Source organism: Mustela putorius, unplaced genomic scaffold (genome assembly GCF_011764305.1).
Source record: "Mustela putorius furo isolate JIRA1106 unplaced genomic scaffold, ASM1176430v1.1 tig00000640_pilon_pilon_pilon, whole genome shotgun sequence".
Lineage (NCBI taxonomy): Eukaryota > Metazoa > Chordata > Mammalia > Carnivora > Mustelidae > Mustela > Mustela putorius.
The window spans coordinates 3,519,125-3,532,940 of NW_025421432.1; the positions used below are offsets into that span (position 1 = coordinate 3,519,125).

The following is a 13,816-nucleotide window of genomic DNA, read 5'->3' on the forward strand; positions in this document are numbered from 1 at the left end:
TCGGCTTAGATCATGGCCTCAGGATCCTGGGATGGAACCCCGCATCGGGCTCTCTGCTCAGCGGGAAGCCTGCCTGCCTCTCTGCCTACTTGTGATTTCTCTCTCTCTGTGTCAAATAAATAAATAAAATCTGTAAAAAAGATTTACATTCTATTTTGGGATAATTTTAGTTTTACAGAAAACTTCCAAAGATAATACATAGGGTTCCTGTGTATCCCTCCATTAATTTCAGTTTTCCCTGATATTATCATTTTATAGTACCCTGTAGTATATTTGTCAAAACTGAAAACCCATATTGATACATTATCAACTAAACGCCACACGTTTTGGATTTCCACTAAAGTCTTTCATGTTTTTTTCATTTGGAAGATCCTATTCATTGTATCATGATGCATGTAATTGTGTCCCCTTCCTTTCTTCTTGTATGGTAGTTCCTCACTCTGTCTTTATTTTTCATGATTTTCACAGTTTGTGAATTCACAGAATTCACAGTAATTCACAGAATTATCTGACTTTAAGTTAGAGTTCTTAAAATCTAACTTTAAGTTAGAGTTCTTTTTTTCTCATGATTGGACTGTGACTAAGGGTTTTTGGAAAGACTATCACAGTGGTGACATGTTCTTTTCATCACATTGTATTAGGAGATAAATGATATCAGCATGACATAACTGAGGATGCTATCCTTGATCGCTTGGTTAGGGTAGTGTTTGGCAGATTTCTCTACTATATAGTTATAATTTTTCCCTTTCCGTATTCTATTACTTGGACACAAATCACTAAACTGAGCCCACCCTCAAGAGAGAGTGGGATTAAGCTTCATCTACAGGAGGGCGTATCTAATATACCTTAGAATTCTGTAAAGATTTTTTCATTCTTCTGTATTTACATAATCATCCATTTGTATCAATGGATATTTATATATGTATCATCCATTTATATCATATGACCTTACGAATATTTGTTTTATATATTTGGGTTATGATTCAGTACTATGCTACTTATTTTTTTTAAATGTGTTCTTTTTTTTTATTTTTTAAAGATTTTTATTTATTTATTTGACAGACAGAGATCACAGGTAGGCAGAGAGGCAGGCAAAGAGAGAGAGAGGAGGAAGCAGGCTCCCTGCCGAGCAGAGAGCCCGATGCGGGACTCGATCCCAGGATCCTGGGATCATGACCTGAGCTGAAGGCAGAGGCTTTAACCCACTGAGCCACCCAAGCACCCCTATGCGACTTATTTTATTGCTCAAATTGTTCCAGCGTAGGCCATTGAGAGTCCTTTAATGTTGGCTCCTGTACCCTTTGACTAGCCCCAGCTTTTCGATTTTTTCTACACCTAAGTTCCTGTCCTACAAGATGCTGCAGGATTACCTTGCACTTTCACTATCCCAGTCCTAAAATCAGCCATTTACTTAAGGATCCTTGGTTCCTTTTGTAGGAGAATGGTATATAGGAGCTGAGATCTTGACACCAGGTGTGTTTTTTCCTACTGGGGTAAATCTCATCATTTCATTTTACTTATTTACTTTCTAACTTAAAACTACGTGTGGATTAGGCTCTCTTTTTGTTCATTATCTCATCTTTTTGATGAGACTATCCTGACTACCCATTTCATGGTGAAATCTTCCTCTCCCCCAACCTCCATTACAAGTTCCCATTATCTTTTTTTTTTAAATAAATGTCTATTTTAATGTTTTTCACAATAGAATAAATGCTTCTCTTGATGACTGCAGATATTATAAGGCTGTTTGGCAGTATTCAGAACCACCACAGTAATGGTCATCTTCCTGATTGTTGTGTAGTCTTCAGTAATTATAAGGAATTACTTGTCTGAAACTGCTGTCAAACCAGCAGGACTGCATTTAAGCATCCATCATTTTCAGGATTGTTGGTAACCTGGGCCTATTTTCCCCAAATAACTTTACCTCCTTGTGTCACAAGACCCAACTAGCTCACAATCACCTCAATTACAGTACCTTTGGTAATAACACCCAAAGTTGTATATATTAAGGGGTGAAGGATTTTTTTTTTTTTTTTTTTTAACACTAAGTGTTGGCAGGCAAAAGGTGGCTTTCAATTCAGGATATGTTACATGGGCCTTTTTGAAACATAAGTCCATTGGCCTAATGAATCTTTCATATTTAGGTGGTTTTTGAGTAAAGCCATCTCCAACAAAGCAGACTTTAGTGACCATTCTCTTCCATGCTTTCTTCTTTCTCTTTCCTATTCTTAATACTTCTGTTTCTCCCTGGGCACGAACTTTGAGTAAAGGAACTTCCCAGTTTTCCGGTTTTCTCTTTTCCTTTTTGCTTAATCATATTGGAAAGTACTTTAGCTTGAGACTGTCCCTCCCTGTCCAGTAGGTACACAGGTACTGCTCCTTGTGGAGTCTTTCCATCATTCTTTTGTTTGGTGTTTCTCTTTTCATGCATCTTGATAGTCTTTTTCCTTTGTATTTTCTCAGCATGGTGCTGTTTATGGTAGAGCTTAGCTTTCATACCAATCATCTTTTTTGCCTTCTTTGACTGTTCATGAGCCTCTCGACCTTCTTTCTTTCTCTTTTTCTCATGGTAATCCAAAGAATAGCCACAGCGCTTCCAGTGTAACTCAATATATTCATTTTGTGGCACGGTGAGGGCTGCAGAGCCGACGGGTGCAGCTGTTGGCAAGCAAAGAAGCTCTCAATTTTCGGATCTCCCAGACCCACAAGCTAACTCCATGCAAGACATGACAGGAAAAAGATTCCCATTATCTTTTTACAGTGTTTCCTCTTTCATAGCACATTCAAAAATGTTATAGAAATGGGGCACCTGGGTGGCACAGTTAAGTGCTGACTCTAGGTTTCGGCTCAGATCCTGATATCAGGGTCAGGAGAGCAAGACCCTAGTCAGGTTCTATGCTCAGTGTTGTTACTGCTTAAGACTCTTTCTCTGCCTCTGCCCCTCTCCTTTCTCTAAAATAAATAATTATTTTAGGAAGTTACAGATTTTACTTCTATTTTTCTGAGTAGCTCTTCCCCCCACTCAAAGATTTTGTTTATCAAAGAGAGAAGAAGAGAGAGCACACAAGCAGGGAGAGAGGTGGGCAGAGGGAGAAGCAGGTTCCCCACTGAGCAAGGAGCCCAATGAAAAACTTGATCCCAGGACCCTGGGATCATGACTGGAGCTGAAGGCAGATGCTTAATTAACTGAGCCACCCAGGTATACCCCAAGTAGTTTTAATGTCTGTTTTTTCTGCCCCTAAAATTTAAGTTTTATAAAGGCAGGGATTTTTACTTTGACCATTACTGTATATATAGCATACAGAGCAATATCTAACACAAAGGCGGGAGTCAAAGATATTTGTTAAAAAGTATGGATATTTGCAAGAAAAATTTAAGATCTAAATACATTTTAGCATTCATCTCATCAAACATTAAATATCTCAAATTATGTTTAAATGTAAAATAGAGCAATTTAGGCAATTCTTTTAATAGGATTGGAAAAATACAAGAAAATCAGAAAACTGTACTGTTAAGATTATTTATTAAAGGCCACAAACTTAGTGTATTTTACATGTTAAAATGTAGATAATTGTACCTAAACATGTAAATAATTTATCTTTAGTGGAAGTTTATTTTTATCAGGTAAGACATACTCATTTAATATCTAATATTACAATCAAAACCTAATTTTCATTCATTAAACTGTCTGTAAATATAAGGTCATCAAATACTGTCAACTAATTTTACCATCTTATTGTTCTGTAATTAAATAATGAGTTGAATAAAACATTTGATATATGCTCATTTCATGGTTGCATAAAAGTCATAGTTTTAACCTTTGAAGCTACACTTCAACCAACTTGCTGCATTAAATGAGCATTAACAAAATAGTAATAGTTAAGGGCTTATCTGATCTTGATTCAGTTAGAACAAAAAGAGACAAGAAATAAAATTTAAGTGAAAACTTTATACTCAAAAAAAATCGTTTGCTGTAGAAGTGATTGTGAAAACTTACACATCAATTTGGTAGTGCATGGAATCTAAATGTGTTTTAAATATGAGTTTATGCAAAATGATGCAATTATAGTTTAAAATTTGAATAGGAATCTATATCAATTTCCTAAACTGTGATTCACAGTTTAGGAACTAAACTATATTTGAAACTAATGTTTCAAATACCTGAAAGCAGACTTTGATGATTCAAACCCTATTATAAATACCAAACACAAAAAGGAAGAAAAAGTAATACAATTTTGGAATCATAACTTTAGAGTAAAAAAAAAAAAAAAGTTAAATAAAAAACAAAACAGACACTATAAATTTAACTGGAAAAACAAAACCACCTTGATCCTTTCAATATATTGATATATTCATGAGACACCTGGTCATAAATAATTTCCTAGCCATGCAGTAAATTATACAATATTTTCTTGACAATTAATTTACTGGTAATATCTGAACAGTATTTAAGAAAGATAATTCTTTCTCTCTACTGTCTTTTTCCTTCCTTCTCACAAAAAAATTCACATTCATCTTCATAGTCATCCACAAACACACGCACACTCACAAACACATACACTCATGAATTGCACTTTTAGGCATTAGGAAGGATGCCAGATGAAATGCAAGATTGGTTTTCAGTCTAACCATGTCAATCTAAATATTTATAAGAAATAATCATTTATATACAAAGTAGGTTTTTAAAAATGATAATTTTTGTCTTTTAAAATACATGCTAATAGCAGTATTTCAGTAGTATATAAAATTTTGAGAAAAAAATCAGTAAGATCAATTAAGCTTCAGGAATATTGGCATGTTTTGCCCTAAGAGCTACATATAATGCAAAATAAGCTGTATTCTTAAGGAATGTAACTTTATCAGTTGATTGGTAAAAAAAAAATCATATTTATGAAAAAAATCGTTCAGAGATATAACCAGCATGGTGCTGGAGTCAGCTTTTACCAGGTTATGAGAGCTGAATGTTCCTGTTACTTCCCATCTCTGTGTTCCATCTTTCCTGACATGTTGGTAGTTAGAAATCAACCATGGTTGCAGTATTTACACAATGAAGATTGGAAAGCACTATACATTAAAAGGTTGTTTATGTGTGTGTGTGTTTTTGGTTTATTTTTTATTAAAGATTTTATTTATTTATATGATAGAGGTCACAAGTAGGCAGAGAGAATGGCAGAGAGAGAGAGGGGGAAGCAGGTTCCCCACTGAGCAGAGAGCCCAACACAGGGCTTAATCCCAAGACCCTGAGAGCATGAGCTGAGCTGAAGGCAGAGGTTTAACCTACTGAGCCAGGTGCCCCTATGTGTATGTGTTTGAATAATTGATTACTAAAAATTAGCCAGCAAATCCCTGAATATCATCTAACCCTTGCACATTTAGCAACACAGTCATCTGGTTTTCTGTTTTAAAATTACACATTTCTTTCTTTCTTTAAATATATTATTTTTCTCTTGTAATTATAGAAGTCATTGATGAAAAAGTAAAGAATTACTTTTGTTTGATTGTCATAGCATGATAGAAATAATGAAGAATAGCTTCAAAATATATTTTACTGTTTGAATATTCAAGTTAGAATTAATATTTTTAGGAATCATGGTTTTCATTAAACTGAAAATGCTCTTTAGAAATTTTCTAGTCACTCTTTTTTTTTTTTAAGGTTTTATTTATTTATTGACAGAGAGAGAGAGAGATCTCAAGTAGGCAGAGAGGCAGGCAGAGAGAGGGGGAAGCAGGCTCCCCACTGAGCAGAGAGCCCAAAGAGGAGCTCAATCCCAGGACCCTGAGATCATGACCTCAGCCAAAGGCAGAGGCTTTAACCCACTGAGGCACCCAGGAGCCCCTCAGGTCACTCTTTTTCATCTTTCAGTGAATTTAGAAAATGTCAAAATTGATCTGCTTGATCAATTTCCCCATTTAGATAACTTTTAAAAGACCAAAAACAAAACAAAACAAACAGATGAAACTCTTGGGTAGATTAGATTATGATTGAGATGCCCATCTTAAACCTTGTGAAAAAAAGTTGAGATAATAAATAAACAAAAAGGTGTTTAGCAAGTCAATATTTTCTCTCTGGGGACATACTTCTTTATCAACTAGTCAGAGAACCTTCTGTCTTTATGTTAGTTTTGAGTTCGGCAACATCTGTGCTGTTTTTCTTCCATGACCTAAGGAGCTACAAAATGTGGTCTCACGTATACCATTGTTCCCTGGAGTAAAGCTAGAGACTACATAATGAGGCCGGTAAAGCCACAAGAATATATTTAATTGTATTTACTTCAAGGATGTATGTAGACTTTTAGAGTAGTAATTTGCATCCCTAAATCAAGAAAATTTTAAAAAGAAAAGCTGCTTTTTTTGTACTATAATTGTTTTCATTGTTGCTTGGAAATGTAAGGTATTGTGTTACAAGGAAAATCTTTTTTATGGTAATATTTTTTTAATTAGATCTTAAAGTACATCGAATAGATCTGTATTCATTATCACACAAATTTTTCCCAACTCTCACAGGGAAGACAAAAAGGAGATAATATTTTAGGGAGGGAATTGGTTGATTCAAATTCTTTCTAGGACATGAAGGTTATATGATTAATATATGACAACTTGAAAAATAGGATGCGGTTCCACTAGACTAATCCATTGAAGACAGAATTTCACCATAAATATAGCCAGTCAGGCCTCTGTATTCATGGATTCTGTTTTTTCAAATTTGCCTACTCAGTAAAATGTATTTGTAATCTCCAAATGAAAACTCGTGACACTTTGATAGTCATTTATAGACTTAAGTAGAGAAGCAAAAATTTGAGTTACCTCACTCACGTGTTCGCAGCTAAGGTTTTTCTCTTCTTCTTTCATTTATTTTTTTTTGAAATTTATCAGTTTCCTGTTATATTATAAATTAGTGTTCTTTCTGTTGTCTATTTCATGCTACACTTTTAAACTTTTGTGCTTTCTGTTGGTGGTTTTGCTTTTTAAAATGACACCCATTGCATAGCATTGTAGTGGGTTTCCTGTTCCTAAGTACGAGCAGGCTGTGATGTGCCTTAGGGAAAAAATACAGGTGTTAGATAAGCTTCCATTAGGTAGGAGTTATAGTGCAGTTGACTTCTACTGAGTTCATTGAGTTCAATATTAATGAATCAATGATGTGTTAAGTAAATGCATAAGACAAGTCATCTAATGGTCAATTTCTGAAAATGTGACCAGAGACTCACAGGAACTTAACCCTGTATTTTTCCTAGGAGAAATGATTCAGTACTAATTAACTGAGCATTTGTAGCCATGTTACAGAACATAACTGTGATAAATTATAAGAATTGACTGTATCTTGAAGTAATTAATGTAGTGAGATAAAATGTCACACCTAAAAGAAATTTTGTGGAGAACTGTTAATTTTCACTAAAGCTTTTATATCAGTAGGTGATACTCTTCACTTGAACAAAAGAGATATTCATAATCCCAATTTTAGAAATAACAATAATGATATAAGTAGTAAAGCCGCCTGAAAATTGTCAGTTTGATAACTATCTGTTGGCCAAAGCATCCTAGAAGTTCGGTTCCTTTTGGTAGCAATTGTTTTTGATAATCAATCATAGTTTTGTATACTCTAGTTGATAAAAACATTCAATTATTAAGATTACTCAACTCAGTTAAAAACTATAATACATAGAAAAATGAGGAGGGGTGCCTGGGTGGTTCAGTGGGCTAAGCCTCTGTCTTCGGCTCAGGTCATGATCTCAGGATCCTGGGATCAAGACCCACATCGGGCTCTCTGCCCAGCGGGGAGCCTGCTTCCCCCTCTCTCTCTGCCTGCCTCTCTGCTTACTTGTGATCTCTCTCTCTCTCTGTCAAATAAATAAATAAAATATTATAAAAACAAAAGAAAAATTAGGAAAATGACTAATAGGATCTAAATATTCAGGTCATCTGTATTTGAAATATAAACTTCTATAATTTATATATATCAAAAAAGTTATTGTCTTTATAATATTAAACTATATAATTTAATAAGGAGGAGAAAAATAGCTACCATATATTGAGTACTTGTTATGAAGGAGATGCTTTTTTTTGCTCTTTATATATATATTATTCCATTTTGCCCAGTAATCACTGTACTAAGTAAATTATATTAGTATCCCAATTATACATTTAAGACTACTAACAAGTCCAATGTCACTCAACTGGTAAGGAAGAGACTCAAATTTATAAGTGGGTATTGATAACTCCACAGCCAGGAAATAAAGACATAACACAGATAACACCTTTTATCCGATGAGATTTTATCAGTATGTGAAAGTCCCATTTTCAAATCTGTTCTCCATCTATGACACCTAATATATACATATATATATGTTTTTATGATGTTCATTCTCAATAAACAATCCCTATTTCAACCCAACAAAGAAAAGCAAACAAAATAATTATTTCCTGTCCATTCTCACCAATTGATCCTCCTTTAGGATATTTGTAATTTGAAATGTTTCAGTACACCAATATTCAATACTGTTAATTAAGAAAGAGAGTGGTCATGAATATAATTAAATGTAAACTGGACTGAAAGTATAAGATATTTCAAAATAAAATTTGTCATACACTTTTTAAGGAAAATAGTTCTTTAGGTTATTGGAATGGCTATTTAATAAACAATTTAAAGAAACATAATAGTAACAGCTCCAGAAAAGAACTCTTCCTGAATTTGGTACACATACAGGCACCTTTATATTAAGCAAAACTGATGACAAAAACAAGTTTTTTTGGAACATAAACACCAAAACTACAGCATCCAGATGTTGTACTCTATTCTTGATGAAATTCTCAGATAAATTTGGTTATGTTTTTCTGTTTGTTTAATATGCTCTATACATTTTAATAAAGTTATCACTATTCTTGTTTTTTCTTGTTGAAAGGAAGTGTGAGATTTCTCCCTCATTTTATTTGAGGCAGGATTTCCACATAACCTCAACCCCACTGGGGATCTTTCCAATTTTTTCAAAGAAATAGGTTTTTGACACTCTCTTTTATCAATTCAGTGGGACCTTTAGTTCAGATATTACTGCAGTTCTTTTATTTCAGTTCAAATCATTCGGAGAAGACCAAGCCAGATGATCAAATGCAATTCTTCCTAAGGGCATCACAGTACAACAAATGTATTTGTTTTGGGATTTGTGACTAGTAGCAGACTCTGTTTATAAATACAGATTATGCCACAGGTATTAGTGACACTCTGTCACACCATATCACACAGTTGCCACTGAATAATTTTAAGGTGTCTGATTCTCATTCTTTCTGTGACTGTTTATAAGCTGAAGATGATCATCTTTGCTACACTGAAATAAAATTCACAGCAAACATAAATTCTATCCACCCCTTGGTCATGTCCATCCCTGTTTAGTCATGGGCATCCAAAATGACATCAAGGGCAGAAATTTCTTTTCGCCTTCAGAGAATACACATTTCATCTGATTTCATCTGTTCCCTTCCTTTTCTTTTTTTTTTTTTTTCTTTTGTTCCCTATAGTAGAAGAATCTGTCTTAAAACACTAACCAATTTATTACCGTCTGTAAAGTTTTGTGGTGAACTAGGCAGAGCTGAAATCAATGGAAAGTCTTTCCTGCTAGGCTCTTTAGGGTTTGATTCTCCTCCCATGGAATTTTCCAGGAAATCTCAATTATAGTTTGAGCTTTGCTGGAGGGTGTGACTCCCTGTGGGGAGCCTCTCTTACAGAAGGGATGAAGACCCTCCCTGCTGGACTGGTTCTGGAGTAACTCAGAGGATAAAGAGACAACACGGTCTCAGGAGCCTCTGTCCAGATACACGGAAGAGGGATTTAGCAGCCACTGCCAGGTCTTAATTAGAAACAGGTGCGCTGAATCCTTCACCAACAGTTCAATTTCTGTCCTTCTTTATGTTGTAGTGGTGTGTTCATGTTTGACAATTCAACCAAAAAATGCAGATATCTGACTATAATAGAAAAGATTATGAAGTCAGGGAAAAAGATGATTCTAGGAAATAAATTCTAGGATTCAAAACCACATATAATGGAGTTGCTTTTTGAGTTCATATAAGACATTAATTTGTAAGACAAAAATAAATTATCCATAATTGTACTAAATAAGCAGACTTCCTAGACAATGAACACGTTCAAGTCTGAAGTAGTCATTAGCAAAACTCAGGGAAAGAAGATACTGATGTGTGTAGTCGTTCTCAGACACTGAGGAAGACATGAATATGTAAAAGATGCTTAAGCATGTGAACTCAGGAGGCAGGTGGCCTGAGTGCAAATCCTGATCCCTCTCCTTGCTACCTGTATGATCTTGGACATGTCACTTCACCATTGGGGTCTCAGAGTTGTCATTTGCAAACTTGGAAATATGCTAACACTTGTCCCATGGAATTGTTGTGAGGATTAAGTGAGTTTTCACAGAACTGAAGTGCTCAGGACACTCCCTGGCATAAGGTAAGTGTGATGTGTGTTACCTATTGTTTTCGTTATTGTTACTACCTTTATCTTGGATATTAACTTATCAGCCATCATGGCCTTGTTGAACATTTCCTTTTAGAAACATTTACTTTCTGGGCACCTGGCTGGCTCAGTGGGTTGAGCATCTGCCTTCCACTCAGGTCATTCTCTCAGCATCTTGAGATCGGCCCGCGCCCCATGTCAGGCTCCTTGCCCAGCAGGAGGCCTGCTTGTCCCTCTCCCTCTGCCCGTTCCCCTTGCTTGTGCTCTATCTCTTGGACAAATAAATAAAATCTTTAAAAAAAAGAAAGAAAGAAAAATTTATTTTCACTTGATGTCCAAACCACCACATTTCTTTATTTTCCTAATACACTGTTCTTTTTCTGTATCCTTTGTTGGCCTTTTTTCATCCAGTTGCAATGTCTCTAACATTGGATTCTTCAGGGCCTCTACATTTTGAGTGTGCCTGAGGGATCATTCTTTGGACCTCTTTTCTATCTGTACTTACTCCCTTGGTAATCCATTCTGATTCATAACTTTAAATTCCCTCTGTATGCTGACAATTCCCATGTATATATATCACCAGCCCATACTTATTTCTTAAACTCCAGGCGATCGCTATTTCAGTGTTAGTGGAATCTGCACAAAGCAGGAGCAAAAACAGATTTTGTGATACCTTAAACATGTAATTGGGGAGAAATTTATAGGAATATAATATTATATAATAAAACAACATTATAAATAATATAGTATTATAAATACAAAAACTAGGCATAACAGTGATTTTTCCTCCACATGTGCTGTAGAGATTCACACTACTTTTTCCTGAAATATCTTTTGGCATTTCACCATGAATGCTCATTCTTTAATGTTGCCTGTAGGCAACTTGATTTTTCCTCCTCACTTGGAACATTCTGCATCCCACAAATCAGTATTCATTGAAATCTATACAAGATAGGTGTTAGAGCTTATCTCTCCCTCACTAAGTAATTTAGTAAATCTGCTTTAGTAGAGGTATATTTGCATTGATTTTAATATATTCCTCCCTCCCCATGTCTAGAGAATTGGAAAGCTAAAACATGCATTATGGAGATTCCCTTGAAGCCAGGGTTCTGAGTGTTTTTCTTTTTCTTCTTCTTTCCCCCTACCCCCCAGACAATTAGATGTCTTTGAGCCAGTCTTGGTAGAGAACAGTGGCATGCAGATCATTTTCCTGGAAGCCTTGGCTGTTGTGTCTAGCGATGTAGGTCAGATAATACAAGACTCTCATATAGTACTTTCCAATGTCCACTTTCCAGTTTTGTGGATGAGAAGATTCTATTGTCATGGCAGGGACTTTTGACCTTTAATCACTGGATCACAGATAAATGTACCTGTTATTTGGCTTCTTGGTGAGGATAGGAAGTCAGTGCAGCACTGAGAGAAGAGCTATTGTACATATCTTATTTCTGGGTCCAGAAAATTATCTGGAAAAGGATCCAGTGTAGTGGAACAACAGAAGGGCTTCAGACACATTTGTTGAGTGTGCATCTAGAGGGTTTGCCTTTGATTTTTTGATTCCTGGGTAGAATCAGTGGAGAATGCAAGATATCAGTGGAGCATAGAAGGAAAGGGGCTAGTGAGCCAAGTAAAGTTCTTATGTCTCAATATTCTAAAGGAGGAACAGGAATATTCCATTTGCCTGAGTGTGACATGAACTGATCTGAGGAAACCCAATGTCTTTCCCGCAGCTTCGCCTGGAAGAGCTATGACAAAAATTACTCCCATTCTTAAGAGAAACTGAGTAGTTGAAAGAGAGTGCCAAATGCAAAGGAGTCATGAGGTTGACAATAAGACAATTTTGTAGTAAACTTTAGACCTAAACTGCAGACCACATAAGAATGAGGAGCACTCAGAGAAACCAGTGTGGAAAGATGGTGTCCCAGACAAAATAGCTCCCTGTAATTTTGCTAGGTATACCAAGGAGAAATAAAAACCTTTATCCGTAGGAAGATTTGTAAACGATGTCTCAAAAGGCATTACTCATAATTGCCAAACATTGGGAAAAAAAACTTAAAATACCCAAAAATAATAGATAAACGATGTGTAGGTTCCAAATACAGATTAAAAAGTCAGCTGAAGCAATGTTGTCTCCCTGGGAAGTATCATTAAAATGCAGAGGTTTGTTTTTTTATTTTTAACTGTCATAATTCAGGTAGATATTGGACGAGTGAGTAGAGGCCAGATAGAGGTTTTGTTAAACATTCTAAAATGTACAGGATACCTTCTATGTAACAAAATATTACTCAGCAAAATATCATAGTGCCACTGCCGAGAAACCTTGCATATGAAGTACAGGAATATGAATATCAGAAACTAGCAATGACTTTCTCAGAAATACAGATATCTAATGTGTCTTTTCTTAAAGTGTCCCAGTTTTATAAAGGAAGTGGTCCAGCTTTTTCTATTGGGGCTTTGATCTCTAAAGTTAGTTTCTCTTTCTTGGAAATGAAAAATTCACCAAATTGTCTATTAGGAAAATAGATTTTCCTTCTAAGTGGCGAAATAAATCTTTTCCAATTCCCAAACACTTTGCTAGTCTTCTCACTATGTAACTAGTACTATTGTGCATAACTGAAATCCCAAGAAGTCACTTTTTGTGCTATTTTAAACGAGTGAGTATTTCTGAATAATTAGGTATACTATACCAAATAGAGAAAAATCAATATGTCATTTTTGTTTGGCAGTTTAGACTTTAATTACATCATTTTCCTATTTATGTTTGCCTTTTCAAGTCTAAATAATGTCCATTAGCTTTTTTTTCTTCTATATTAAAGTATTACTTTTCTCATATTGAGATTTTAAAATATATCTTACATGTATGTCATCAATATCTTAAGTACTGGAATAAAGGGACTAGTTGGAATTACTGTAATGTCAGCAATAGCCTGTATCTATTGCTTTGCAGAAGAATAAAGAGCTTACATTATAAAGATCTATACCCACCAAAATGTTTGAAATATAAAGTTAATGGACCAAATATCTGTTTAAGAGTATAGAAAAATACATAATGATATTCAAACAAAACCATAGTTGATAGTAATTCATAAAAATTAGTTAATAAGATAATTCATTTTGTCGTAAACTAGTGAGTTTGTGATCTCTGGATCTTTTTTTCTTACTTATATTGAATGTCATTATTTTGGTCTTATACCTACCAAATATAAAAACAACATTTCAGAAAGAAGAATTTCATATATTGATCTGTGGATGAAAGATGAAGAATATGTCAAGATCTTTAAATGCAAAACATTGAAAAGGTAATTAAAGCATCTGAAAAATGATTTGCTGTATATATATATATATGTTAAATACATGTATATA

At 34.9% G+C, this 13,816-nt stretch overlaps 1 pseudogene; it reads right to left on the reverse strand.

Annotated features, from left to right (window-relative positions):
- Window positions 1–1,861: 1,861 nt before the first annotated feature.
- LOC101682954 lies at window positions 1,862–10,525 on the reverse strand (annotated as a pseudogene).
- Window positions 10,526–13,816: the final 3,291 nt, after the last annotated feature.